A 26543-nucleotide genomic window follows, 5' to 3' on the forward strand; every position below is an offset into this window, starting at 1 on the left:
ATAATGTGGTGCCTATGCCCACTTTACTGCCCTATTCATGCCAAAATCATTGTTGGTCAAGGGAAATGGCAAGTGGGTGATATGTATGTGAAGACCCCCTGTGGGTTTCAAGTGTAACATTTGATGACCGAAGCTAGTTAACCTCTGCACAACTACAGCTTCTTATTCAAATTGACAAAATGTGGTGCCCATGCCCGTTTTCCTGCCCTATTCATGCCAAAATCCTTGTTGGTCAAGGCAAATGACAAGTGGATCATATGTAACAGACCAACCTCTGTGGGTTTCAAGTGTAACATTTGATGAGCGAAGCTAGTTAACTCCTGCACAACTACAGCTTCTTATTCAAAATGTGGTACCTGTGCCCGGTTTACTGCCCTATTCATGCCAGAATCCTTGTTGGTCAAGGCAAATGACAAGTGGGTCATATGTACCAGACCACCCCCTGTAGGTTTCAAATGTAACATTTGATCACCAAAGCTAGTTCACCCCTGCACAACTACAGCTTCTTATTCGAAATGACAAAATGTGGTGCACATGCCCGCTTTACTGCCCTATTCATGCCAAAATCCTTGTTGGTCAAGGCAAATGACAAGTAGGTCATATGTATGTGACCACCCTCTGTGGGTTTCGAGTGTAACATTTGATGACTGAGGCTAGTTAACCCCTGCACAACTACAGCTTCTTATTCAAAATGACAAAATGTGTTGCCCATGCCGGTTTTCCTGCCCTATTCATGCCAAAATCCTTGTTGGTCAAAGCAAATGACAAGTGGGTCATATGTACCAAACCACCCTCTATGGGTTTCAAGTGTAACATTTGATGACCGAAGCTAGTTAACCCCTGCACAACTACAGCTTCTTATTCAAAATGACAAAGTGTGGTGCCTGTGCCCGTTTTACTGCCCTATTCATGCCAGAATCCTTGTTGGTCAAGGCAAATGACAAGTGGGTCATATGTATCAGACCACCCTCTGTGGGTTTCAAGTGTAACATTTGATGACCGAAGCTATTTAACCTGTGCACAACTACAGCTTCTTATTCAAAATGACAAAATGTGGTGCCTATGCCCGCTTTTCTGCCCTATTCATGCCAAAATCCTTGTTGGTCAAGGCAAATGGAGAGTGGGTCATATGTATGTGAAGACCCCCTGTAGGTTTCAAATGTAACATTTGATGACCAAAGCTACTTCACCCCTGCATAACTACAGCTTCTTATTCAAAATGACAAAATGTGGTGCCTATGCCCGTTTACTGCCCTATTCATGCCAAAATCCTTGTTGGTTATGGCAAATGACAAGTGGGCCATATGAACCAGACCACCCTTTGTGGGTTTCAAGTGTAAGATTTGATGACCGAAGCTAGTTAACCCCTGAGCAACTACAGCTTCTTATTCAAATTTACAAAATGTGCCCATGCCCGTTTTCCTGCCCTATTCATGCCCTAATCTTTGTTGGTCAATGCAAATGACAAGTGGGTCATATATACCTGACCACCCTCTGTGGGTTTCAAGTGTAACATTTGATGACCGAAGCTAGTTAACCCCTGCGCAACTACAGCTTCTTATTCAAAATGACAAAATGTGGTGCATATGCCTGCTTTACTGCCCTATTCATTCCAAAATCCTTGTTGGTCAAGGCAAATGACAAGTGGGTCATATGTATGTGACCGCCCTCTGTGGGTTTTGAGTGTAACATTTGATGACTGAAGCTAGTTAACCCCTGCACAACTACAGCTTCTTATTCAAAATGACAAAATGTGGAGCCCATGCCCGTTTTCCTGCCATATTCATGCCAAAATCCTTGTTGGTCAATGCAAATGAAAAGTTTGTCATATGTACCAAATCACCCTCTATGGATTTCAAGTGTAACATTTGATGACCGAAGCTAGTTAACCCCTGCACAACTACAGCTTCTTATTCAAACTGACAAAATGTGGTGCCTGTGCCCGTTTTACTGCCCTATTCATGCCAGAATCCTTGTTGGTCAAGGCAAATGACAAGTGGGTCATATGTACCAGACCACCCCCTGTTGGTTTCAAGTGTAACATTTGATGACCGAAGCTATTTAACTCCTGCACAACTACAGCATCTTATTCAAAATGAGAAAATGTGGTGCCTATGCCCGCTTTACTGCCCTATTCATGCCAAAATCATTGTTGGTCAAGGAAAATGGCAAGTGGGTCATATGTATGTGAAGTCCCCCTGTGGGTTTCAAGTATAACATTTGATGATGAAAGCTAGTTAACCCCTGCACAACTACAGCTTCTTATTCAAAATGTGGTGCCTGTGCCCGATTTACTTCCCTATTCATGCCAAAATCATTGTTGGTCTAGGGAAATGGCAAGTGGGTCATATGTATGTGAAGACCCCCTGTGAGTTTCAAGTGTAACATTTGATGACCGAAGCTAGTTAACCCCTGCACAACTACAGCTTCTTATTCAAAATGACAAAATGTGTTGCCCATGCCCGTTTTCCTGCCCTATTCATGCCAAAATCCATGTTGGTAAAGGCAAATGGCAAGTGGGTCATATGTACCAGACCACCCTCTGTAGGTTTCAAGTGTAACATTTGATGACCGAAGCTAGTTAACTCCTGCACAACTACAGCTTCTTATTCAAAATGTGGTACCTGTGCCCGTTTTACTGCCCTATTCATGCCAGAATCCTTGTTGGTAAAGGCAAATGACAAGTGGGTCATATGTACCAGACCACCCTCTGTGGGTTTCAAGTGTAACATTTGATGACTGAAGCTATTTAACCCCTGCACAACTACAGCTTCTTATTCAAAATGACAAAATGTGGTGCCTATGCCCGCTTTACTGCCCTATTCATGCCAAAATCCTTGTTGGTCAAGGCAAATGGCAAGTGGATCATATGTATGTGAAGATCCCCTGTAGGTTTCAAATGTAACATTTGATGACCAAAGCTAGTTCACCCCCGCACAACTACAGCTTCTTATTCAAAATGACAAAATGTGGTGCCTATGCCCGTTTACTGCCCTATTCATGCCAAAATCCTTGTTGGTCAATGCAAATGACAAGTGGGTCATATATACCTGACCACCGTCTGTGGGTTTCAATTGTAACATTTGATGACCAAAGCTAGTTAATCCCTGCACAACTACAGCTTCTTATTCAAAATGACAAAATGTGGTGCCTATGCCCGTTTACTGCCCTATTCATGCCAAAATTCTTGTTGGTCAAGGCAAATGACAAGTGGGTCATATCTATGTGACCACCCTCTGTGGGTTCCGAGTGTAACATTTGATGACTGAAGCTAGTTCACCCCTGCACAACTACAGAATTTTATTCAAAATGACAAAATGTGGTGCCTATGCCCGCTTTTCTGCCCTATTCATGCCAAAATCCTTGTTGGTCAAGGCAAATGGAGAGTGGGTCATATGTATGTGAAGACCCCCTGTAGGTTTCAAATGTAACATTTGATGACCAAAGCTACTTCACCCCTGCATAACTACAGATTCTTATTCAAAATGACAAAATGTGGTGCCTATGCCCGTTTACTGCCCTATTCATGCCAAAATCCTTGTTGGTCAAGGCAATTGACAAGTGGGTCATATGTATGTGACCTCCCTCTGTGGGTTTCGAGTGTAACATTTGATGACTGAGGCTAGTTAACCCCTGCACAACTACAGCTTCTTATTCAAAATGACAAAATGTGGTGCCCATGCCCGTTTTCCTGCCCTATTCATGCCAAAATCCTTGTTGGTCAAGGCAAATGACAAGTCAGTCATATGTACCAGACCACCCTCTATGGGTTTCAAGTGTAACATTTGTTGACCGAAGCTATTTAACCCCTGCACAACTACAGCTTCTTATTCAAAATGACAAAAGGTGGTGCCTGTGCCCATTTTACTGCCATATTCATGCCAGAATCCTTGTTGGTCAAGGCAAATGACAAGTGGGTCATATGTACCAGACCACCCCCTGTTGGTTTCAAGTGTAACATTTGATGACCGAAGCTATTTAACTCCTGCACAACTACAGCATCTTATTCAAAATGAGAAAATGTGGTGCCTATGCCCGCTTTACTGCCCTATTCATGCCAAAATCATTGTTGGTCAAGGAAAATGGCAAGTGGGTCATATGTATGTGAAGTCCCCCTGTGGGTTTCAAGTATAACATTTGATGATGAAAGCTAGTTAACCCCTGCACAACTACAGCTTCTTATTCAAAATGTGGTGCCTGTGCCCGATTTACTTCCCTATTCATGCCAAAATCATTGTTGGTCTAGGGAAATGGCAAGTGGGTCATATGTATGTGAAGACCCCCTGTGTGTTTCAAGTGTAACATTTGATGACCGAAGCTAGTTAACCCCTGCACAACTACAGCTTCTTATTCAAAATGACAAAATGTGTTGCCCATGCCCGTTTTCCTGCCCTATTCATGCCAAAATCCATGTTGGTAAAGGCAAATGGCAAGTGGGTCATATGTACCAGACCACCCTCTGTAGGTTTCAAGTGTAACATTTGATGACCGAAGCTAGTTAACTCCTGCACAACTACAGCTTCTTATTCAAAATGTGGTACCTGTGCCCGTTTTACTGCCCTATTCATGCCAGAATCCTTGTTGGTAAAGGCAAATGACAAGTGGGTCATATGTACCAGACCACCCTCTGTGGGTTTCAAGTGTAACATTTGATGACTGAAGCTATTTAACCCCTGCACAACTACAGCTTCTTATTCAAAATGACAAAATGTGGTGCCTATGCCCGCTTTACTGCCCTATTCATGCCAAAATCCTTGTTGGTCAAGGCAAATGGCAAGTGGGTCATATGTATGTGAAGATCCCCTGTAGGTTTCAAATGTAACATTTGATGACCAAAGCTAGTTCACCCCCGCACAACTACAGCTTCTTATTCAAAATGACAAAATGTGGTGCCTATGCCCGTTTACTGCCCTATTCATGCCAAAATCCTTGTTGGTCAATGCAAATGACAAGTGGGTCATATATACCTGACCACCGTCTGTGGGTTTCAATTGTAACATTTGATGACCAAAGCTAGTTAATCCCTGCACAACTACAGCTTCTTATTCAAAATGACAAAATGTGGTGCCTATGCCCGTTTACTGCCCTATTCATGCCAAAATTCTTGTTGGTCAAGGCAAATGACAAGTGGGTCATATCTATGTGACCACCCTCTGTGGGTTCCGAGTGTAACATTTGATGACTGAAGCTAGTTCACCCCTGCACAACTACAGAATCTTATTCAAAATGACAAAATGTGGTGCCTATGCCCGCTTTTCTGCCCTATTCATGCCAAAATCCTTGTTGGTCAAGGCAAATGGAGAGTGGGTCATATGTATGTGAAGACCCCCTGTAGGTTTCAAATGTAACATTTGATGACCAAAGCTACTTCACCCCTGCATAACTACAGATTCTTATTCAAAATGACAAAATGTGGTGCCTATGCCCGTTTACTGCCCTATTCATGCCAAAATCCTTGTTGGTCAAGGCAATTGACAAGTGGGTCATATGTATGTGACCTCCCTCTGTGGGTTTCGAGTGTAACATTTGATGACTGAGGCTAGTTAACCCCTGCACAACTACAGCTTCTTATTCAAAATGACAAAATGTGGTGCCCATGCCCGTTTTCCTGCCCTATTCATGCCAAAATCCTTGTTGGTCAAGGCAAATGACAAGTCAGTCATATGTACCAGACCACCCTCTATGGGTTTCAAGTGTAACATTTGTTGACCGAAGCTATTTAACCCCTGCACAACTACAGCTTCTTATTCAAAATGACAAAAGGTGGTGCCTGTGCCCATTTTACTGCCATATTCATGCCAGAATCCTTGTTAATCAAGGCAAATGAAAAGTGGGTCATATGTACCAGACCACTCTCTGTGGGTTTCAAGTGTAACATTTGATGACCGAAGCAATTTAACCCCTGCACAACTACAGCTTCTTATTCAAAATTACAAAATGTGGTTCCTATGCCCGCTTTTCTGCCCTATTCATGCCAAAATCCTTGTTGGTCAAGGGAAATGGCAAGTGGGTCATATGTATGTGAAGACCCCCTGTGGGTTTCAAGTGTAACATTTGATGACCGAAGCTAGTTAACCCCTGCACAACTACAGCTTCTTATTCAAAATGACAAAATGTGGTGCCTATGCCCGTTTACTGCCCTATTCATGCCAAAATCCTTGTTGGTTAAGGCAAATGACAAGTGGGCCATATGAACCAGACCACCCTTTGTGGGTTTCAAGTGTAAGATTTGATGACCGAAGCTAGTTAACCCCTGAGCAACTACAGCTTCTTATTCAAATTTACAAAATGTGCCCATGACTGTTTTCCTGCCCTATTCATGCCCAAATCCTTGTTGGTCAATGCAAATGACAAGTGGGTCATATATACCTGACCACCCTCTGTGGGTTTCAAGTGTAACATTTGATGACCGAAGCTAGTTAACCCCTGCGCAACTACAGCTTCTTATTCAAAATGACAAAATGTGGTGCATATGCCTGCTTTACTGCCCTATTCATTCCAAAATCCTTGTTGGTCACTGCAAATGACAAGTGAGTCATATGTATGTGACCGCCCTCTGTGGGTTTTGAGTGTAACATTTGATGACTGAAGCTAGTTAACCCCTGCACAACTACAGCTTCTTATTCAAAATGACAAAATGTGGAGCCCATGCCCGTTTTCCTGCCCTATTCATGCCAAAATCCTTGTTGGTCAATGCAAATGAAAAGTTGGTCATATGTACCAAATCACCCTCTATGGATTTCAAGTGTAACATTTGATGACCGAAGCTAGTTAACCCCTGCACAACTACAGCTTCTTATTCAAACTGACAAAATGTGGTGCCTGTGCCCGTTTTACTGCCCTATTCATGCCAGAATCCTTGTTGGTCAAGGCAAATGACAAGTGGGTCATATGTACCAGACCACCCCCTGTGGGTTTCAAGTGTAACATTTGATGACCGAAGCTATTTAACTCCTGCACAACTACAGCATCTTATTCAAAATGAGAAAATGTGGTGCCTATGCCCGCTTTACTGCCCTATTCATGCCAAAATCATTGTTGGTCAAGGAAAATGGCAAGTGGGTCATATGTATGTGAAGAAGCCCTGTGGGTTTCAAGTATAACATTTGATGATGAAAGCTAGTTAACCCCTGCACAACTACAGCTTCTTATTCAAAATGTGGTGCCTGTGCCCGCTTTACTTCCCTATTCATGCCAAAATCATTGTTGGTCAAGGGAAATGGCAAGTGGGTCATATGTATGTGAATACCCCCTGTGTGTTTCAAGTGTAACATTTGATGACCGAAGCTAGTTAACCCCTGCACAACTACAGCTTCTTATTCAAAATGACAAAATGTGTTGCCCATGCCCGTTTTCCTGCCCTTTTCATGCCAAAATCCTTGTTGGTAAAGGCAAACGGCAAGTGGGTCATATGTACCAGACCACCCTCTGTGGGTTTCAAGTGTAACATTTGATGACCGAAGCTAGTTAACTCCTGCACAACTACAGCTTCTTATTCAAAATGACAAAATGTGGTGCCTATGCCCGCTTTACTGCCCTATTCATGCCAAAATCCTTGTTGGTCAAGGCAAATGGCAAGTGGGTCATATGTATGTGAAGATCCCCTGTAGGTTTCAAATGTAACATTTGATGACCAAAGCTAGTTCACCCCTGCACAACTACAGCTTCTTATTCAAAATGACAAAATGTGGTGCCTATGCCCGTTTACTGCCCTATTCATGCCAAAATCCTTGTTGGTCAATGCAAATGACAAATGGGTCATATATACCTGACCACCGTCTGTGGGTTTCAATTGTAACATTTGATGACCAAAGCTAGTTAACCCCTGCACAACTACAGCTTCTTATTCAAAATGACAAAATGTGGTGCCTATGCCCAATTACTGCCCTATTCATGCCAAAATCCTTGTTGGTCAAGGCAAATGACAAGTGTGTCATATCTATGTGACCACCCTCTGTGGGTTCCGAGTGCAACATTTGATGTCTGAAGCTAGTTCACCCCTGCACAAGTACAGCTTCTTATTCAAAATGACAAAATGTGGTGCCTATGCCCGCTTTACTTCCCTATTTATGCCAAAATCCTTGTTGGTCAAGGGAAATGGCAAGTGGGTCATATGTATGTGAATACCCCCTGTGGGTTTCAAGTGTAAGATTTGATGACCGAAGCTAGTTAATTCCTGCACAACTACAGCTTCTTATTCAAATTTACAAAATGTGCCCATGCCCGTTTTCCTGCCGTATTCATGCCCAAATCATTGTTGGTCAATGCAAATGACAAGTGGGTCATATATACGTGACCACCCTCTGTGGGTTACAAGTGTAACATTTGATGACCGAAGCTAGTTAACCCCTGCACAACTACAGCTTCTTATTCAAAATGTGGTACCTGTGCCCGTTTTACTGCCCTATTCATGCCAGAATCGTTGTTGGTCAAGGCAAATGACAAGTGGGTCATATGTACCAGACCACCCTCTGTGGGTTTCAAGTGTAAAATTTAATGACTGAAGCTAGTTAACCCCTGCACAACTACAGCTTCTAATTCAAAATGACAAAATGTGGTGCCTATGCCCGCTTTACTGCCCTATTCAAGCCAAAATCATTGTTGGTCAAGGGAAATGGCAAGTGGGTCATATGTATGTGAAGACCCCCTGTGGGTTTCAAGTATAACATTTGATGACGAAAGCTAGTTAACCCCTGCACAACTACAGCTTCTTATTTAAAATGTGGTGCCTGTGCCCGCTTTACTGCCCTATTCATGCCAAAATCATTGTTGGTCAAGGGAAATGGCAAGTGGGTCATATGTATGTGAAGACACCCTGTGGGTTTCAAGTGTAACATTTGATGACCGAAGCTAGTTAACCCCTGCACAGCTACAGCTTCTTATTCAAAATAACAAAATGTGGTGCCCATGCCCGTTTTCCTGCCCTATTCATGCCAAAATGCTTGTTGGTCAAGGCAAATGACAAGTGGGTCATATGTACCAGACCACCCTCTGTGGGTTTCAAGTGTAACATTTGATGAACGAAGCTAGTTAACTCCTGCACAACTACAGCTTCTTATTCAAAATCTGGTACCTGTGCCCGGTTTACTGCGATATTCATGCCAGAATCCTTGTTGGTCAAGGCAAATGACAAGTGGGTCATATGAACCAGACAACCCTCTGTGGGTTTCAAGTGTAACATTTGAAGACCGAATCTATTTAACCACTGCACAACTACAGCTTCTTATTCAAAATGACATAATGTGGTGCCTATGCCCGCTTTACTGCCCTATTCATGCCAAAATCATTGTTGGTCATGGGAAATGGCAAGTGGGTCATATGTATGTGAAGACCCCCTGTGGGTTTCAAGTATAACATTTGATGACGAAAGCTAGTTAACCCCTGCACAACTACAGCTTCTTATTCAAAATGTGGTGCCTGTGCCCGCTTTACTGACCTATTCATGCCAAAATCATTGTTGGTCAAGGGAAATGGCAAGTGGGTGATATGTATGTGAAGACCCCCTGTGGGTTTCAAGTGTAACATTTGATGACCGAAGTTAGTTAACCCCTGCACAACTACAGCTTCTTATTCAAAATGACAAAATGTGGTGCCCATGCCCGCTTTACTGCCCTATTCATGCCAAAATCCTTGTTGGTCAAGGCAAATGACAAGTGGGTCATATGTATGTGACCGCCCTCTGTGGGTTTTGAGTGTAACATTTGATGACTGAAGCTAGTTAACCCCTGCACAACTACAGCTTCTTATTCAAAATGACAAAATGTGTTGCCCATGCCCGTTTTCCTGCCCTATTCATGCCAAAATCCTTGTTGGTAAAGGCAAATGACAAGTGGGTCATATGTACCAGCCCACCCTCTGTGGGTTTCAAGTGTAACATTTGATGACCGAAGCTAGTTAACTCCTGCACAACTACAGCTTCTTATTCAAAATGTGGTACCTGTGCCCGTTTTACTGCCCTATTCATGCCAGAATCCTTGTTGGTCAAGGCAAATGACAAGTGGGTCATATGTACCAGACCACCCTTTGTGGGTTTCAAGTGTAACATTTGATGACTGAAGCTATTTAACCCCTGCACAACTACAGCTTCTTATTCAAAATGAGAAAATGTGGTGCCTATGCCCGCTTTACTGCCCTATTCATGCCAAAATCATTTTTGGTCAAGGGAAATGGCAAGTGGGTCATATGTATCTGAAGACCCCCTATGGGTTTCAAGTATAACATTTGATGACGAAAGCTAGTTAACCCCTGCACAGCTACAGCTTCTTATTCAAAATGTGGAGCCTGTGCCCGCTTTACTGCCCTATTCATGCCAAAATCATTGTTGGTCAAGGGAAATGTCAAGTGGGTCATATGTATGTGAAGACCCCCTGTGGGTTTCAAGTGTAACATTTGATGACCGAAGCTAGTTAACCCCTGCACAACTACAGCTTCAAATTCAAAATGACAAAATGTGGTGCCCATGCCCGCTTTCTTGCCCTATTCATGCCAAAATCCTTGTTGGTCAAGGCAAATGACAAGTGGGTAATATGTACTAGACCTCCGTCTGTGGGTTTCAAGTGTAACATTTGATGACCGAAGCTAGTTAACTCCTGCACAACTACAGCTTCTTATTCAAAATGTGGTACCTGTGCCCGTTTTACTGCCCTATTCATGCCAGAATCGTTGTTGGTCAAGGCAAATGACAAGTGGGTCATATGTAACAGACCACCCTCTGTGGGTTTCAAGTGTAACATTTGATGACTGAAGCTAGTTAACCCCTGCACAACTACAGCTTCTAATTCAAAATGACAAAATGTGGTGCCTATGCCCGCTTTACTGCCCTATTCAAGCCAAAATCATTGTTGGTCAAGGGAAATGGCAACTGGGTCATATGTATGTGAAGACCCCCTGTGGGTTTCAAGTATAACATTTGATGATGAAAGCTAGTTAACCCCTGCACAACTACAGCTTCTTATTCAAAATGTGGTGCCTGTGCCTGCTTTACTGCCCTATTCATGCCAAAATCATTGTTGGTCAAGGGAAATGGCAAGTGGGTCATATGTATGTGAAGACACCCTGTGGGTTTCAAGTGTAACATTTGATGACCGAAGCTAGTTAACCCCTGCACAGCTACAGCTTCTTATTCAAAATGACAAAATGTGGTGCCCATGCCCGTTTTCCTGCCCTATTCATGCCAAAATCCTTGTTGGTCAAGGCAAGTGACAAGTGGGTCATATGTACCAGACCACCCTCTGTGGGTTTCAAGTGTAACATTTGATGAACGAAGCTAGTTAACTCCTGCACAACTACAGCTTCTTATTCAAAATCTGGTACCGTGCCCGGTTTACTGCCCTATTCATGCCAGAATCCTTGTTGGTCAAGGCAAATGACAAGTGGGTCATATGAACCAGACAACCCTCTGTGGGTTTCAAGTGTAACATTTGAAGACCGAAGCTATTTAACCACTGCACAACTACAGCTTCTTATTCAAAATGACATAATGTGGTGCCTATGCCCGCTTTACTGCCCTATTCATGCCAAAATCATTGTTGGTCAAGGGAAATGGCAAGTGGGTCATATGTATGTGAAGACCCCCTGTGGGTTTCAAGTATAACATTTGATGATGAAAGCTAGTTAACCCCTGCACAACTACAGCTTCTTATTCAAAATGTCGTGCCTGTGCCCGCTTTACTGACCTATTCATGCCAAAATCATTGTTGGTCAAGGGAAATGGCAAGTGGGTGATATGTATGTGAAGACCCCCTGTGGGTTTCAAGTGTAACATTTGATGACCGAAGCTAGTTAACCCCTGCACAACTACAGCTTCTTATTCAAAATGACAAAATGTGGTGCCCATGCCCGTTTTCCTGCCCTATTCATGCCAAAATCCTTGTTGGTCAAGGCAAATGACAAGTGGGTCATATGTACCAGACCACCCTCTGTGGGTTTCAAGTGTAACATTTGATGACCGAAGTTAGTTAACTCCTGCACAACTACAGCTTCTTATTCAAAATGTGGTACCTGTGCCCGGTTTACAACCCTATTCATGCCAGAATCCTTGTTGGTCAAGGCAAATGACAAGTGGGTCATATGTACCAGACCACCCTCTGTGGGTTTCAAGTGTAACATTTGATGACTGAAGCTAGTTAATCCCTGCACAACTACAGCTTCTTATTCAAAATGACAAAATGTGGTGCCCATGCCCGTTTTCCTGCCCTATTCATGCCAAAATCCTTGTTGGTCAATGCAAATGACAAGTCGGTCATATGCACCAAACCACCCTCTATGGGTTTCAAGTGTAACATTTGTTGACCGAAGCTAGTTAACCCCTGCACAACTACAGCTTCTTATTCAAAATGACAAAATGTGGTGCCTGTGCCCGTTTTACTGCCCTATTCATGCCAGAATCCTTGTTGGTCAAGGCAAATGACAAGTGGGTCATATGTACCAGACCACCCTCTGTGGGTTTCAAGTGTAACATTTGATGACCGAAGCTATTTAACCCCTGCACACCAACAGCTTCTTATTCAAAATGACAAAATGTGGTGCCTATGCCCGCTTTACTGCCCTATTCATGCCAGAATCCTTGTTGGTCAAGGCAAATGACAAGTGGGTCATATGTACCAGACCACCCTCTGTGGGTTTCAAGTTTAACATTTGATGACCGAATCTAGTTAACCCCTGCACAACTACAGCTTCTTATTCAAAATGACAAAATGTGGTGCTTGTGCCCGTTTTACTGCCCTATTCATGCCAAAATCCTTGTTGGTCAATGCAAATGACAAGTGGGTCATATATACCTGACCACCGTCTGTGCGTTTCAAGTGTAACATTTGATGACCAAAGCTAGTTAACCCCTGCGCAACTACAGCTTCTTATTCAAAATGACAAAATGTGGGGCATATGCCCGCTTTACTTCCCTATTCATGCCAAAATCCTTGTTGGTCAAGGCAAATGACAAGTGGGTCATATGTATGTGACCGCCCTCTGTGGGTTTCGAGTGTAACATTTGATGACTGAAGCTAGTTAACCACTGCACAACTACAGCTTCTCATTCAAAATGACAAAATGTGGTGCCCATGCCCATTTTCCTGCCCTATTCCTGCCAAAATCCTTGTTGGTCAATGCAAATGACAAGTGGGTCATATGTATGTGAAGATCCCCTGTAGGTTTCAAATGTAACATTTGATGACCAAAGCTAGTTCACCCCTGCACAACTACAGCTTCTTATTCAAAATGACAAAATGTGGTGCCTATGCCCGTTTACTGCCCTATTCATGCCAAAATCCTTGTTGGTCAATGCAAATGACAAGTGGGTCATATATACCTGACCACCGTCTGTGGGTTTCAAGTGTAACATTTGATGACCAAAGGTAGTTAACCCCTGCACAACTACAGCTTCTTATTCAAAATGACAAAATGTGGTGCCTATGCCCACTTTACTGCCCTATTCATGCCAAAATCCTTGTTGGTCAAGGCAAATGACAAGTGGGTCATATCTAAATGACCACCCTCTGTGGGTTCCGAGTGTAACATTTGATGACTGAAGCTAGTTCACCCCTGCACAACTACAGCTTCTTATTCAAAATGACAAAATGTGGTGCCTATGCCCGCTTTACTGCCCTATTCATGCCAAAATCCTTGTTGGTCAAGGGAAATGGCAAGTGGGTCATATGTATGTGAATACCCCCTGTGGGTTTCAAGTGTAACATTTGATGACCGAAGCTAGTTAACCCCTGCACAACTACAGCTTCTTATTCAAAATGACAAAATGTGGTGCCTATGCCTGTTTACTGCCCTATTCATGCCAAAATCCTTGTTGGTCAAGGCAAATGACAAGTGGGCCATATGAACCAGACCACCCTATGTGGGTTTCAAGTGTAAGATTTGATGACCGAAGCTAGTTAATTCCTGCACAACTACAGCTTCTTATTCAAATTTACAAAATGTGCCCATGCCCGTTTTCCTGCCCTATTCATGCCCAAATCCTTGTTGGTCAATGCAAATGACAAGTGGGTCATATATACGTGACCACCCTCTGTGGGTTTCAAGTGTAACATTTGATGACCGAAGCTAGTTAACCCCTGCACAACTACAGTTTCTTATTCAAAATGACAAAATGTGGTGCATATGCCCGCTTTTCTGCCCTATTCATGCCAAAATCCTTGTTGGTCAAGGCAAATGACAAGTGGGTCATATGTGTGTGACCGCCCTCTGTGGGTTTCGAGTGTAGCATTTGATGACTGAAGCTAGTTCACCCCTGCACAACTACAGCTTTTTATTGAAAATGACAAAATGTGGTGCCCATGCCCGTTTTCCTGCCCTATTCATGCCAAAATCCTTGTTGGTCAATGCAAATGACAAGTGGGTCATATGTACCAAACCACCCTCTATGGGTTTCAAGTGTAACATTTGATGACCGAAGCTAGTTAACCCCTGCACAACTACAGCTTCTTATTCAAAATGACAAAATGTGGTGTCTGTGCCCGTTTTACTGCCCTATTCATGCCAGAATCCTTGTTGGTCAAGGCAAATGACAAGTGGGTCATATGTACCAGACCACCCTCTGTGGGTTTCAAGTGTAACATTTGATGACTGAAGCTATTTAACCCCTGCACAACTACTACAGCTTCTTATTCAAAATGAGAAAATGTGGTGCCTATGCCCGCTTTACTGCCCTATTCATGCCAAAATCATTTTTGGTCAAGGGAAATGGCAAGTGGGTCATATGTATGTGAAGACCCCCTGTGGGTTTCAAGTGTAACATTTGATGACCGAAGCTAGTTAACCCCTGCACAACTACAGCTTCTTATTCAAAATGACAAAATGTGGTGCCCATGCCCGCTTTCTTGCCCTATTCATGCCAAAATCCTAGTTGGTCAAGGCAAATGACAAGTGGGTAATATGTACTAGACCTCCATCTGTGGGTTTCAAGTGTAACATTTGATGACCGAAGCTAGTTAACTCCTGCACAACTACAGCTTCTTATTCAAAATGTGGTACCTGTGCCCGGTTTACTGCCCTATTCATGCCAGAATCGTTGTTGGTCAAGGCAAATGACAAGTGGGTCATATGTAACAGACCATCCTCTGTGGGTTTCAAGTGTAACATTTGATGACTGAAGCTAGTTAACCCCTGCACAACTACAGCTTCTAATTCAAAATGACAAAATGTGGTGCCTATGCCCGCTTTACTGCCCTATTCAAGCCAAAATCATTGTTGGTCAAGTGAAATGGCAACTGGGTCATATGTATGTGAAGACCCCCTGTGGGTTTCAAGTATAACATTTGATGACGAAAGCTAGTTAACCCCTGCACAACTACAGCTTCTTATTCAAAATGTGGTGCCTGTGCCTGCTTTACTGCCCTATTCATGCCAAAATCATTGTTGGTCAAGGGAAATGGCAAGTGGGTCATATGTATGTGAAGACACCCTGTGAGTTTCAAGTGTAACATTTGATGACCGAAGATAGTTAACCCCTGCACAGCTACAGCTTCTTATTCAAAATGACAAAATGTGGTGCCCATGCCCGTTTTCCTGCCCTATTCATGCCAAAATCCTTGTTGGTCAAGGCAAGTGACAAGTGGGTCATATGTACCAGACCACCCTCTGTGGGTTTCAAGTGTAACATTTGATGAACGAAGCTAGTTAACTCCTGCACAACTACAGCTTCTTATTCAAAATCTGGTACCGTGCCCGGTTTACTGCCCTATTCATGCCAGAATCCTTGTTGGTCAAGGCAAATGACAAGTGGGTCATATGAACCAGACAACCCTCTGTGGGTTTCAAGTGTAACATTTGAAGACCGAAGCTATTTAACCACTGCACAACTACAGCTTCTTATTCAAAATGACATAATGTGGTGCCTATGCCCGCTTTACTGCCCTATTCATGCCAAAATCATTGTTGGTCAAGGGAAATGGCAAGTGGGTCATATGTATGTGAAGACCCCCTGTGGGTTTCAAGTATAACATTTGATGATGAAAGCTAGTTAACCCCTGCACAACTACAGCTTCTTATTCAAAATGTGGTGCCTGTGCCCGCTTTACTGCCCTATTCATGCCAAAATCATTGTTGGTCAAGGGAAATGGCAAGTGGGTGATATGTATGTGAAGACCCCCTGTGGGTTTCAAGTGTAACATTTGATGACCGAAGCTAGTTAACCCCTGCACAACTACAGCTTCTTATTCAAAATGACAAAATGTGGTGCCCATGCCCATTTTCCTGCCCTATTCATGCCAAAATCCTTGTTGGTCAAGGCAAATGACAAGTGGGTCATATGTACCAGACCACCCTCTGTGGGTTTCAAGTGTAACATTTGATGACCGAAGTTAGTTAACTCCTGCACAACTACAGCTTCTTATTCAAAATGTGGTACCTGTGCCCGGTTTACAACCCTATTCATGCCAGAATCCTTGTTGGTCAAGGCAAATGACAAGTGGGTCATATGTACCAGACCACCCTCTGTGAGTTTCAAGTGTAACATTTGATGACTGAAGCTAGTTAACCCCTGCACAACTACAGCTTCTTATTCAAAATGACAAAATGTGGTGCCCATGCCCGTTTTCCTGCCCTATTCATGCCAAAATCCTTGTTGGTCAATGCAAATGACAAGTCGGTCATATGTACCAAACCACCCTCTATGGGTTTCAAGTGTAACATTTGTTGACCGAAGCTAGTTAACCCCTGCACAACTACAGCTTCTTATTCAAAATGACAAAATGTGGTGCCTGTGCCCGTTTTACTGCCCTATTCATGCCAGAATCCTTGTTGGTCAAGGCAAATGACAAGTGGGTCATATGTACCAGACCACCCTCTGTGGGTTTCAAGTGTAACATTTGATGACCGAAGCTATTTAACCCCTGCACACCTACAGCTTCTTATTCAAAATGACAAAATGTGGTGCCTATGTGCGCTTTACTGCCCTATTCATGCCAGAATCCTTGTTGGTCAAGGCAAATGACAAGTGGGTCATATGTACCAGACCACCCTCTGTGGGTTTCAAGTTTAACATTTGATGACCGAATCTAGTTAACCCCTGCACAACTACAGCTTCTTATTCAAAATGACAAAATGTGGTGCTTGTGCCCGTTTTACTGCCCTATTCATGCCAAAATCCTTGTTGGTCAATGCAAATGACAAGTGGGTCATATATACCTGACCACCGTCTGTGCGTTTCAAGTGTAACATTTGATGACCAAAGCTAGTTAACCCCTGCGCAACTACAGCTTCTTATTCAAAATGACAAAATGTGGGGCATATGCCCGCTTTACTTCCCTATTCATGCCAAAATCCTTGTTGGTCAAGGCAAATGACAAGTGGGTCATATGTATGTGACCGCCCTCTGTGGGTTTCGAGTGTAACATTTGATGACTGAAGCTAGTTAACCACTGCACAACTACAGCTTCTCATTCAAAATGACAAAATGTGGTGCCCATGCCCATTTTCCTGCCCTATTCCTGCCAAAATCCTTGTTGGTCAATGCAAATGACAAGTGGGTCATATGTACCAAACCTCTCTCTATGGGTTTCAATTGTAACATTTGATGACCGAAGCTAGTTAACCCCTGCACAACTACAGCTTCTTATTCAAAATGACAAAATGTGGTGCCTGTGCCCGTTTTACTGCCCTATTCATGCCAGAATCCTTGTTGGTCAAGGCAAATGACAAGTGGGTCATATGTACCAGACCACCCTCTGTGGGTTTCAAGTGTAACATTAGTGACTGAAGCTATTTAACCCCTGCACAACTACAGCTTCTTATTCAAAATGACAAAATGTGGTGCCTATGCCCGCTTTACTGCCCTACTCATGCCAAAATCATTGTTGGTCAAGGGAAATGGCAAGTGGGTCATATGTATGTGAAGACCCCCTGTGGGTTTCAAGTATAACATTTGATGATGAAAGCTAGTTAACCCCTGCACAACTACAGCTTCTTATTCAAAATGACAAAATGTGTTGCCCATGCCTGTTTTCCTGCCCTATTCATGCCAAAATCCTTGTTGGTCAAGGCAAATGACAAGTCGGTCAAATGTACCAGACTACCCTCTGTGGGTTTCAAGTGTAACATTTGATGACCGAAGCTAGTTAACTCCTGCACAACTAAAGCTTCTTATTCAAAATGTGGTACCTGTGCCCGTTTTACTGCCCTATTCATGCCAGAATCCTTGTTGGTCAAGGCAAATGACAAGTGGGTCATATGTACCAGACCACCCTCTCTGTGTTTCAAGTGTAACATTTGATGACTGATGCTATTTAACCCCTGCACAACTACAGCTTCTTATTCGAAATGACAAAATGTGGTGCCTATGCCCGCTTTACTGCCCTATTCATGCCAAAATCCTTGTTGGTCAAGGCAAATGGCAAGTGGGTCATATGTATTTGAAGACCCCCTGTAGGTTTCAAATGTAACATTTGATGACTAAAGCTAGTTCACCCCTGCACAACTACAGCTTCTTATTCAAAATGACAAAATGTGGTGCCTATGCCCGTTTACTGCCCTATTCATGCCAAAATCCTTGTTGGTCAATGCAAATGACAAGTGGGTCATATATACCTGACCACCGTCTGTTGGTTTCAAGTGTAACATTTGATGACCAAAGCTAGTTAACCCCTGCACAACTACAGCTTCTTATTGAAAATGACAAAATGTGGTGCCCATGCCTGCTTTACTGCCCTATTCATGCCAAAATCATTGTTGGTCAAGGGAAATGGCAAGTGGGTCATATGTATGTGAAGACCCCCTGTGGGTTTCAAGTATAACATTTGATGACGAAAGCTAGTTCACCCCTGCACAACTACAGCTTCTTATTCAAAATGTGGTGCCTGTGCCCGCTTTACTGCCCTTTTCATGCCAAAATCATTGTTGGTCAAGGGAAATGGCAAGTGTGTCATATGTATGTGAAGACCCCCTGTGGGTTTCAAGTGTAACATTTGATGACCGAAGCTAGTTAACCCCTGCACAACTACAGCTCCTTATTCAAAATGACAAAATGTGGTGCCCATGCCCGTTTTCCTGCCCTATTCATGCCAAAATCCTTGTTGGTCAAGGCAAATGACAAGTGGGTCATATGTACCAGACCACCCTCTGTGGGTTTCAAGTGTAACATTTCATGACGAAGCTAGTTAACTCCTGCACAACTACAGCTTCTTATTCAAAATGTGGTACCTGTGCCCGTTTTACTGCCCTATTCATGCCAGAATCCTTGTTGGTCAAGGCAAATGACAAGTGGGTCATATGTAACAGACCACCCTCTGTGGGTTTCAAGTGTAACATTTGATGACGAAATCTAGTTAACCCCTGCACAACTACAGCTTCTTATTCAAAATGTGGTGCCTGTGCCCGCTTTACTGCCCTATTCATGCCAAAGTCATTGTTGGTCAAGGGAAATGGCAAGTGGGTGATATGTATGTGAAGACCCCCTGTGGGTTTCAAGTGTAACATTTCATGACCGAAGCTAGTTAACCCCTGCACAACTACAGCTTCTTATTCAAAATGACAAAATGTGGTGCCCTTGCCCGTTTTACTGCCCTATTCATGCCAGAATCCTTGTTGGTCAAGGCAAATGACTAGTGGGTCATATCTACCAGACCACCCTCTGTTGGTTTCAAGTGTAACATTTGATGACTGAAGCTATTTAACCCCTGCACAACTACAGCTTCTTATTCAAAATGACAAAATGTGGTGCCTGTGCCTGCTTTACTGCCCTATTCATGCCAAAATCCTTGTAGGTCAAGGCAAATGGCAAGTGGGTCATATGTATGTGAAGACCCCCTGTAGGTTTCAAATGTAACATTTGATGACAAAAGCTAGTTCACCCCTGCACAACTACAGCTTCTTATTCAAAATGACAAAATATGGTGCCCATGCCCGTTTTCCTGCCCTATTCATGCCAAAATCCTTGTTGGTCAATGCAAATGACAAGTGGGTCATATGTACCAAACCACCCTCTATGGGTTTTTCAAGTGTAACATTTGATGACCAAAGCTAGTTAACCCCTGCACAACTACAGCTTCTTTTTCAAAATGACAAAATGTGGTGCCTGTGCCCGTTTTACTGCCCTATTCATGCCAGAATCCTTGTTGGTCAAGGCAAATGACAAGTGGGTCATATGTACCAGACCACCCTCTGTGGGTTTCAATTGTAACATTTGATGACCGAAGCTAGTTAACTCCTGCACAACTACAGCTTCTTATTCAAAATGTGGTGCCTGTGCCCTTTATACTGCCCTATTCATGCCAGAACCCTTCTTGGTCAAGGCAAATGACAAGTGGGTCATATGTAGCAGACCACCCTCTATGGGTTTCAAGTGTAACATTTGATGACTGAAGCTATTTATCCCCTGCACAACTACAGCTTCTTATTCAAAATGACAAAATGTGGTGCCTATGCCCGTTTACTGCCCTATTCATGCCAAAATCCTTGTTGGTCAAGGGAAATGGCAAGTGGGTCATATATACCTGACCACCGTCTGTGGGTTTCAAGTGTAACATTTGATGACCGAAGCTAGTTAGCCCCTGCACAACTACAGCTTCTTATTCAAAATGACAAAATGTAGTGCCTATGCCCGCTTTACTGCCCTATTCATGCCAGAATCCTTGTTGGTCAAGGCAAATGACAAGTGGGTCATATGTATGTGACCACCCTCTGTGGGTTTAGAGTGTAACATTTGATGACTGAAGCTAGTTCACCCCTGCACAACTACAGCTTCTTATTCAAAATGACAAAATGTGGTGCCCATGGCCGTTTTCCTGCCCTATTCATGCCAAAATCCTTGTTGGTCAAGGCAAATGACAAGTGGGTCATATGTACCAGACCACCCTTTATGGGTTTCAAGTGTAACATTTGTTGACCGAAGCTAGTTAACCCCTGCACAACTACAGCTTCTTATTCAAAATGACAAAATGTGGTGCCTATGCCCGCTTTACTGCCCTATTCTTGCCAAAATCATTGTTGGTCAAGGTAAATGGCAAGTGGGTCATATGTATGTGAAGACCCCCTGTGGGTTTCAAGTATAACATTTGATGACGAAAGCTAGTTAACCCCTGCACAACTACAGCTTCTTATTCAAAATGTGGTGCCTGAGCCCGCTTTACTGCCCTATTCATGCCAAAATCATTATTGGTCAAGGGAAATGGCAAGTGGGTCATATGTATGTGAAGACCCCCTGTGGGTTTCAAGTGTAACATTTGATGACCGAAGCTAGTTAAACCCTGCACAACTACAGCTTCTTATTCAAAATGACAAAATGTGGTGCCCATGCCCGTTTTCCTGCACTATTCATGCCAAAATCCTTGTTGGTCAAGGCAAATGACAAGTGGATCATATGTACCAGACCACCCTCTGTGGGTTTGAAGTGTAACATTTGATGACGAAGCTAGTTAACTCCTGCACAACTACAGCTTCTTATCTAAAATGTGATACCTGTGACCGGTTTACTGCCCTATTCTTGCCAGAATCCTTGTTGGTCAAGGCAAATGACAAGTGGGTCCTATGTACCAGACCACCCTCTGTGGGTTTCAAGTGTAACATTTGATGACTGAAGCTATTTAACCCCTGCACAACTACAGCTTCTTATTCAAAATGACAAAATGTGGTGCCCATGCCCCTTTTTCCTGCCCTATTCATGCCAAAATCCTTGTTGGTCAAGGCAAATGGCAAGTGGGTCATATGTACCAGACCACCCTCTGTGGGTTTCAAGTGTAACATTTGATGACCGAAGCTAGTTAACTCCTGCACAACAATAGCTTCTTATTCAAAATGTGGTGCCTGTGCCCTTTATACTGCCCGATTCATGCCAGAATACTTGTTGGTCAAGGCAAATGACAAGTGGGTCATATGTACCAGACCACCCTCTGTGGGTTTCAAGTGTAACATTTGATGACTGAAGCTATTTAACCCCTGCACAACTACAGCTTCTTATTCAAAATGTCAAAATGCGGTGCCTATGCCCGTTTACTGCCCTATTCATGCCAAAATCCTTGTTGGTCAATGCAAATGACAAGTGGGTTTTATATACCTGACCACCATCTGTTTGTTTCAAGTGTAACATTTGATGACCGAAGCTAGTTAACCCCTGCACAACTACAGCTTCTTATTCAAAATGACAGAATGTAGTGCCTATGCCCGCTTTACTGCCCTATTCATGCCAGAATCCTTGTTGGTCAAGGCAAATGACAAGTGGGTCATATGTACCTGACCACCCTCTGTGGGTTTCAAGTGTAACATTTGATGACGAAGCTAGTTAACTCCTGCACAACTACAGCTTCTTATTCAAAATGTGGTACCTGTGCCCGGTTTACTGCCCTATTCATGCCAGAATCCTTGTTGGTCAAGGCAAATGACAAGTGGGTCATATGTACCAGACCACCCTCTGTGGGTTTCAAATGTAACATTTGATGACCGAAGCTATTTAACCCCTGCACAATTACAGCTTCTTATTCAAAATGACATAATGTGGTGCCTATGCCCGCTTTACTGCCCTATTCATGCCAAAATCATTGTTGGTCATGGGAAATGGCAAGTGGGTCATATGTATGTGAAGACCCCCTGTGGGTTTCAAGTATAACATTTGATGACGAAAGCTAGTTAACCCCTGCACAACTACAGCTTCTTATTCAAATTGTGGTGCCTATGCCCGCTTTACTGCCCTATTCATGCCAAAGTCATTGTTGGTCAAGGGAAATGGCAAGTGGGTGATATGTATGTGAAGACCCCCTGTGGGTTTCAAGTGTAACATTTGATGACCGAAGCTAGTTAACCCCTGCTCAACTACAGCTTCTTATTCAAAATGACAAAATGTGGTGCCCATGCCCGTTTTACTGCCCTATTTATGCCAGAATCCTTGTTGGTCAAGGCAAATGACAAGTGGGTCATATGTACGATACCACCCTCTGTAGGTTTCAAGTGTAACATTTGATGACTGAAGCTATTTAACCCCTGCACAACTACAGCTTCTAATTCAAAATGACAAAATGTGGTGCCTGTGCCCGCTTTACTGCCCTATTCATGCCAAAATCCTTGTAGGTCAAGGCAAATGGCAAGTGGGTCATATGTATGTGAAGACCCCCTGTAGGTTTCAAATGTAACATTTGATTACCAAAGCTAGTTCACCCCTGCACAACTACAGCTTCTTATTCAAAATGACAAAATATGGTGCCCATGCCCGTTTTCCTGCCCTATTCATGCCAAAATCCTTGTTGGTCAATGCAAATGACAAGTGGGTCATATGTACCAAACCACCCTCTATGGGTTTTTCAAGTGTAACATTTGATGAACGAAGCTTGTTAACCCCTGCACAACTACAGCTTCTTATTCAAAATGACAAAATTTGGTGCCTGTGCCCGTTTTACTACCCTATTCATGCCAGAATCCTTGTTGGTCAATGCAAATGACAAGTGGGTCATATGTACCAGACCACCCTCTGTGGGTTTCAATTGTAACATTTGATGACTGAAGCTATTTAACCCCTGCACAACTACAGCTTCTTATTCAAAATGACAAAATGTGGTGCCCATGCCCATTTTCCTGCCCTATTCATGCCAAAATCCTTGTTGGTCAAGGCAAATGAGAAGTGGGTCATATGTACCAGACCACCCTCTGTGGGTTTCAAGTGTAACATTTGATGACCGAAGCTAGTTAACTCCTGCACAACTATAGCTTCTTATTCAAAATGTGGTGCCTGTGCCCTTTATACTGCCCTATTCATGCCAGAATCCTTGTTGGTCAAGGCAAATGACAAGTGGGTCATATGTACCAATCCACCCTCTATTGGTTTCAAGTGTAACATTTGATGACTGAAGCTATTTAAACCCTGCACAACTACAGCTTCTTATTCAAAATGACAAAATGTGGTGCCTATGCCCGTTTACTGCCCTATTCATGCCAAAATCCTTGTTGGTCAATGCAAATGACAAGTAGGTCATATATACCTGACCACTGTCCGTGGGTTTCAAGTGTAACATTTGATGACCAAAGCTAGTTAACCCCTGCACAACTACAGCTTCTTATTCAAAATGACAAAATGTAGTGCCTATGCCCGCTTTACTGCCCTATTCATGCCAGAATCCTTGTTGGTCAAGGCAAATGACAAGTGGGTCATATGTATTTGACCACCCTCTGTGGGTTTAGAGTGTAACATTTGATGACTGAAGCTAGTTAACCCCTGCACAACTACAGATTCTTATTCAAAATGTGGTGCCTGAGCCCGCTTTACTGCCCTATTCATGCCAAAATCATTGTTGGTCAAGGGAAATGGCAAGTGGGTCATATGTATGTGAAGACCCCCTGTGGGTTTCAAATGTAACATTTGATGACCAAAGCTAGTTCACCCCTGCACAACTACAGCTTCTTATTCAAAATGACAAAATGTGGTGCCTATGCCCGTTTACTGCCCTATTCATGCCAAAATCCTTGTTGGTCAATGCAAATGACAAGTGGGTCATATATACCTGACCAACATCTGTGGGTTTCAAGTGTAACATTTGATGACCAAAGCTAGTTAACCCCTGCACAACTACAGCTTCTTATTCAAAATGACAAAATGTGGAGCCCATGCCTGCTTTACTGCCCTATTCATGCCAAAATCATTGTTGGTCAAGGGAAATGGCAAGTGGGTCATATGTAAGTGAAGACCCCCTGTGGGTTTCAAGTATAACATTTGATGACGAAAGCTAGTTCACCCCTGCACAACTACAGCTTCTTATTCAAAATGTGGTACCTGTGCCCACTTTACTGCCCTATTCATGCCAAAATCAATGTTGGTCAAGGGAAATGGCAAGTGGGTCATATGTATGTGAAGACCCCCTGTGGGTTTCAAGTGTAACATTTGATGACCGAAGCTAGTTAACCCCTGCACAACTACAGCTCCTTATTCAAAATGACAAAATGTGGTGCCCATGCCCGTTTTCCTGCCCTATTCATGCCCAAATCCTTGTTGGTCAAGGCAAATGACAAGTGGGTCATATGTACCAGACCACCCTCTGTGGGTTTCAAGTGTAACATTTCATGATGAAGCTAGTTAACTCCTGCACAACTACAGCTTCTTATTCAAAATGTGGTACCTGTGCCCGGTTTACTGCCCTATTCATGCCAGAATCCTTGTTGGTCAAGGCAAATGACAAGTGGGTCATATGTAACAGACCACCCTCTGTGGGTTTCAAGTGTAACATTTGATGACGAAATCTAGTTAACCCCTGCACAACTACAGCTTCTTATTCAAAATGTGGTGCCTGTGCCCGCTTTACTGCCCTATTCATGCCAAAGTCATTGTTGGTCAAGGGAAATGGCAAGTGGGTGATATGTATGTGAAGACCCCCTGTGGGTTTCAAGTGTAACATTTCATGACCGAAGCTAGTTAACCCCTGCACAACTACAGCTTCTTATTCAAAATGACAAAATGTGGTGCCCATGCCCGTTTTACTGCCCTATTCATGCCAGAATCCTTGTTGGTCAAGGCAAATGACTAGTGGGTCATATGTACCAGACCACCCTCTGTGGGTTTCAAGTGTAACATTTGATGACTGAAGCTATTTAACCCCTGCACAACTACAGCTTCTTATTCAAAATGACAAAATGTGGTGCCTGTGCCCGCTTTACTGCCCTATTCATGCCAAAATCCTTGTAGGTCAAGGCAAATGGCAAGTGGGTCATATGTATGTGAAGACCCCCTGTAGGTTTCAAATGTAACATTTGATGACAAAAGCTAGTTCACCCCTGCACAACTACAGCTTCTTATTCAAAATGACAAAATGTGGAGCCCATGCCTGCTTTACTGCCCTATTCATGCCAAAATCATTGTTGGTCAAGGGAAATGGCAAGTGGGTCATATGTATGTGAAGACCCCCTGTGGGTTTCAAGTATAACATTTGATGACGAAAGCTAGTTCACCCCTGCACAACTACAGCTTCTTATTCAAAATGTGGTGCCTGTGCCCGCTTTACTGCCCTATTCATGCCAAAATCAATGTTGGTCAAGGGAAATGGCAAGTGGGTCATATGTATGTGAAGACCCCCTGTGGGTTTCAAGTGTAACATTTGATGACCGAAGCTAGTTAACCCCTGCACAACTACAGCTCCTTATTCAAAATGACAATATGTGGTGCCCATGCCCATTTTCCTGCCCTATTCATGCCAAAATCCTTGTTGGTCAAGGCAAATGACAAGTGGGTCATATGTACCAGACCACCCTCTGTGGGTTTCAAGTGTAACATTTCATGACAAAGCTAGTTAACTCCTGCACAACTACAGCTTCTTATTCAAAATGTGGTACCTGTGCCCGGTTTACTGCCCTATTCATGCCAGAATCCATGTTGGTCAAGGCAAATGACAAGTGGGTCATATGTAACAGAACACCCTCTGTGGGTTTCAAGTGTAACATTTGATGATGAAATCTAGTTAACCCCTGCACAACTACAGCTTCTTATTCAAAATGTGGTGCCTGTGCCCGCTTTACTCCCCTATTCATGCCAAAGTCATTGTTGGTCAAGGGAAATGGCAAGTGGGTGATATGTATGTGAAGACCCCCTGTGGGTTTCAAGTGTAACATTTCATGAGCGAAGCTAGTTA

This window comes from Taudactylus pleione, unplaced genomic scaffold (genome assembly GCF_031769625.1).
Source record: "Taudactylus pleione unplaced genomic scaffold, aTauple2 ptg001041l, whole genome shotgun sequence".
Lineage (NCBI taxonomy): Eukaryota > Metazoa > Chordata > Amphibia > Anura > Myobatrachidae > Taudactylus > Taudactylus pleione.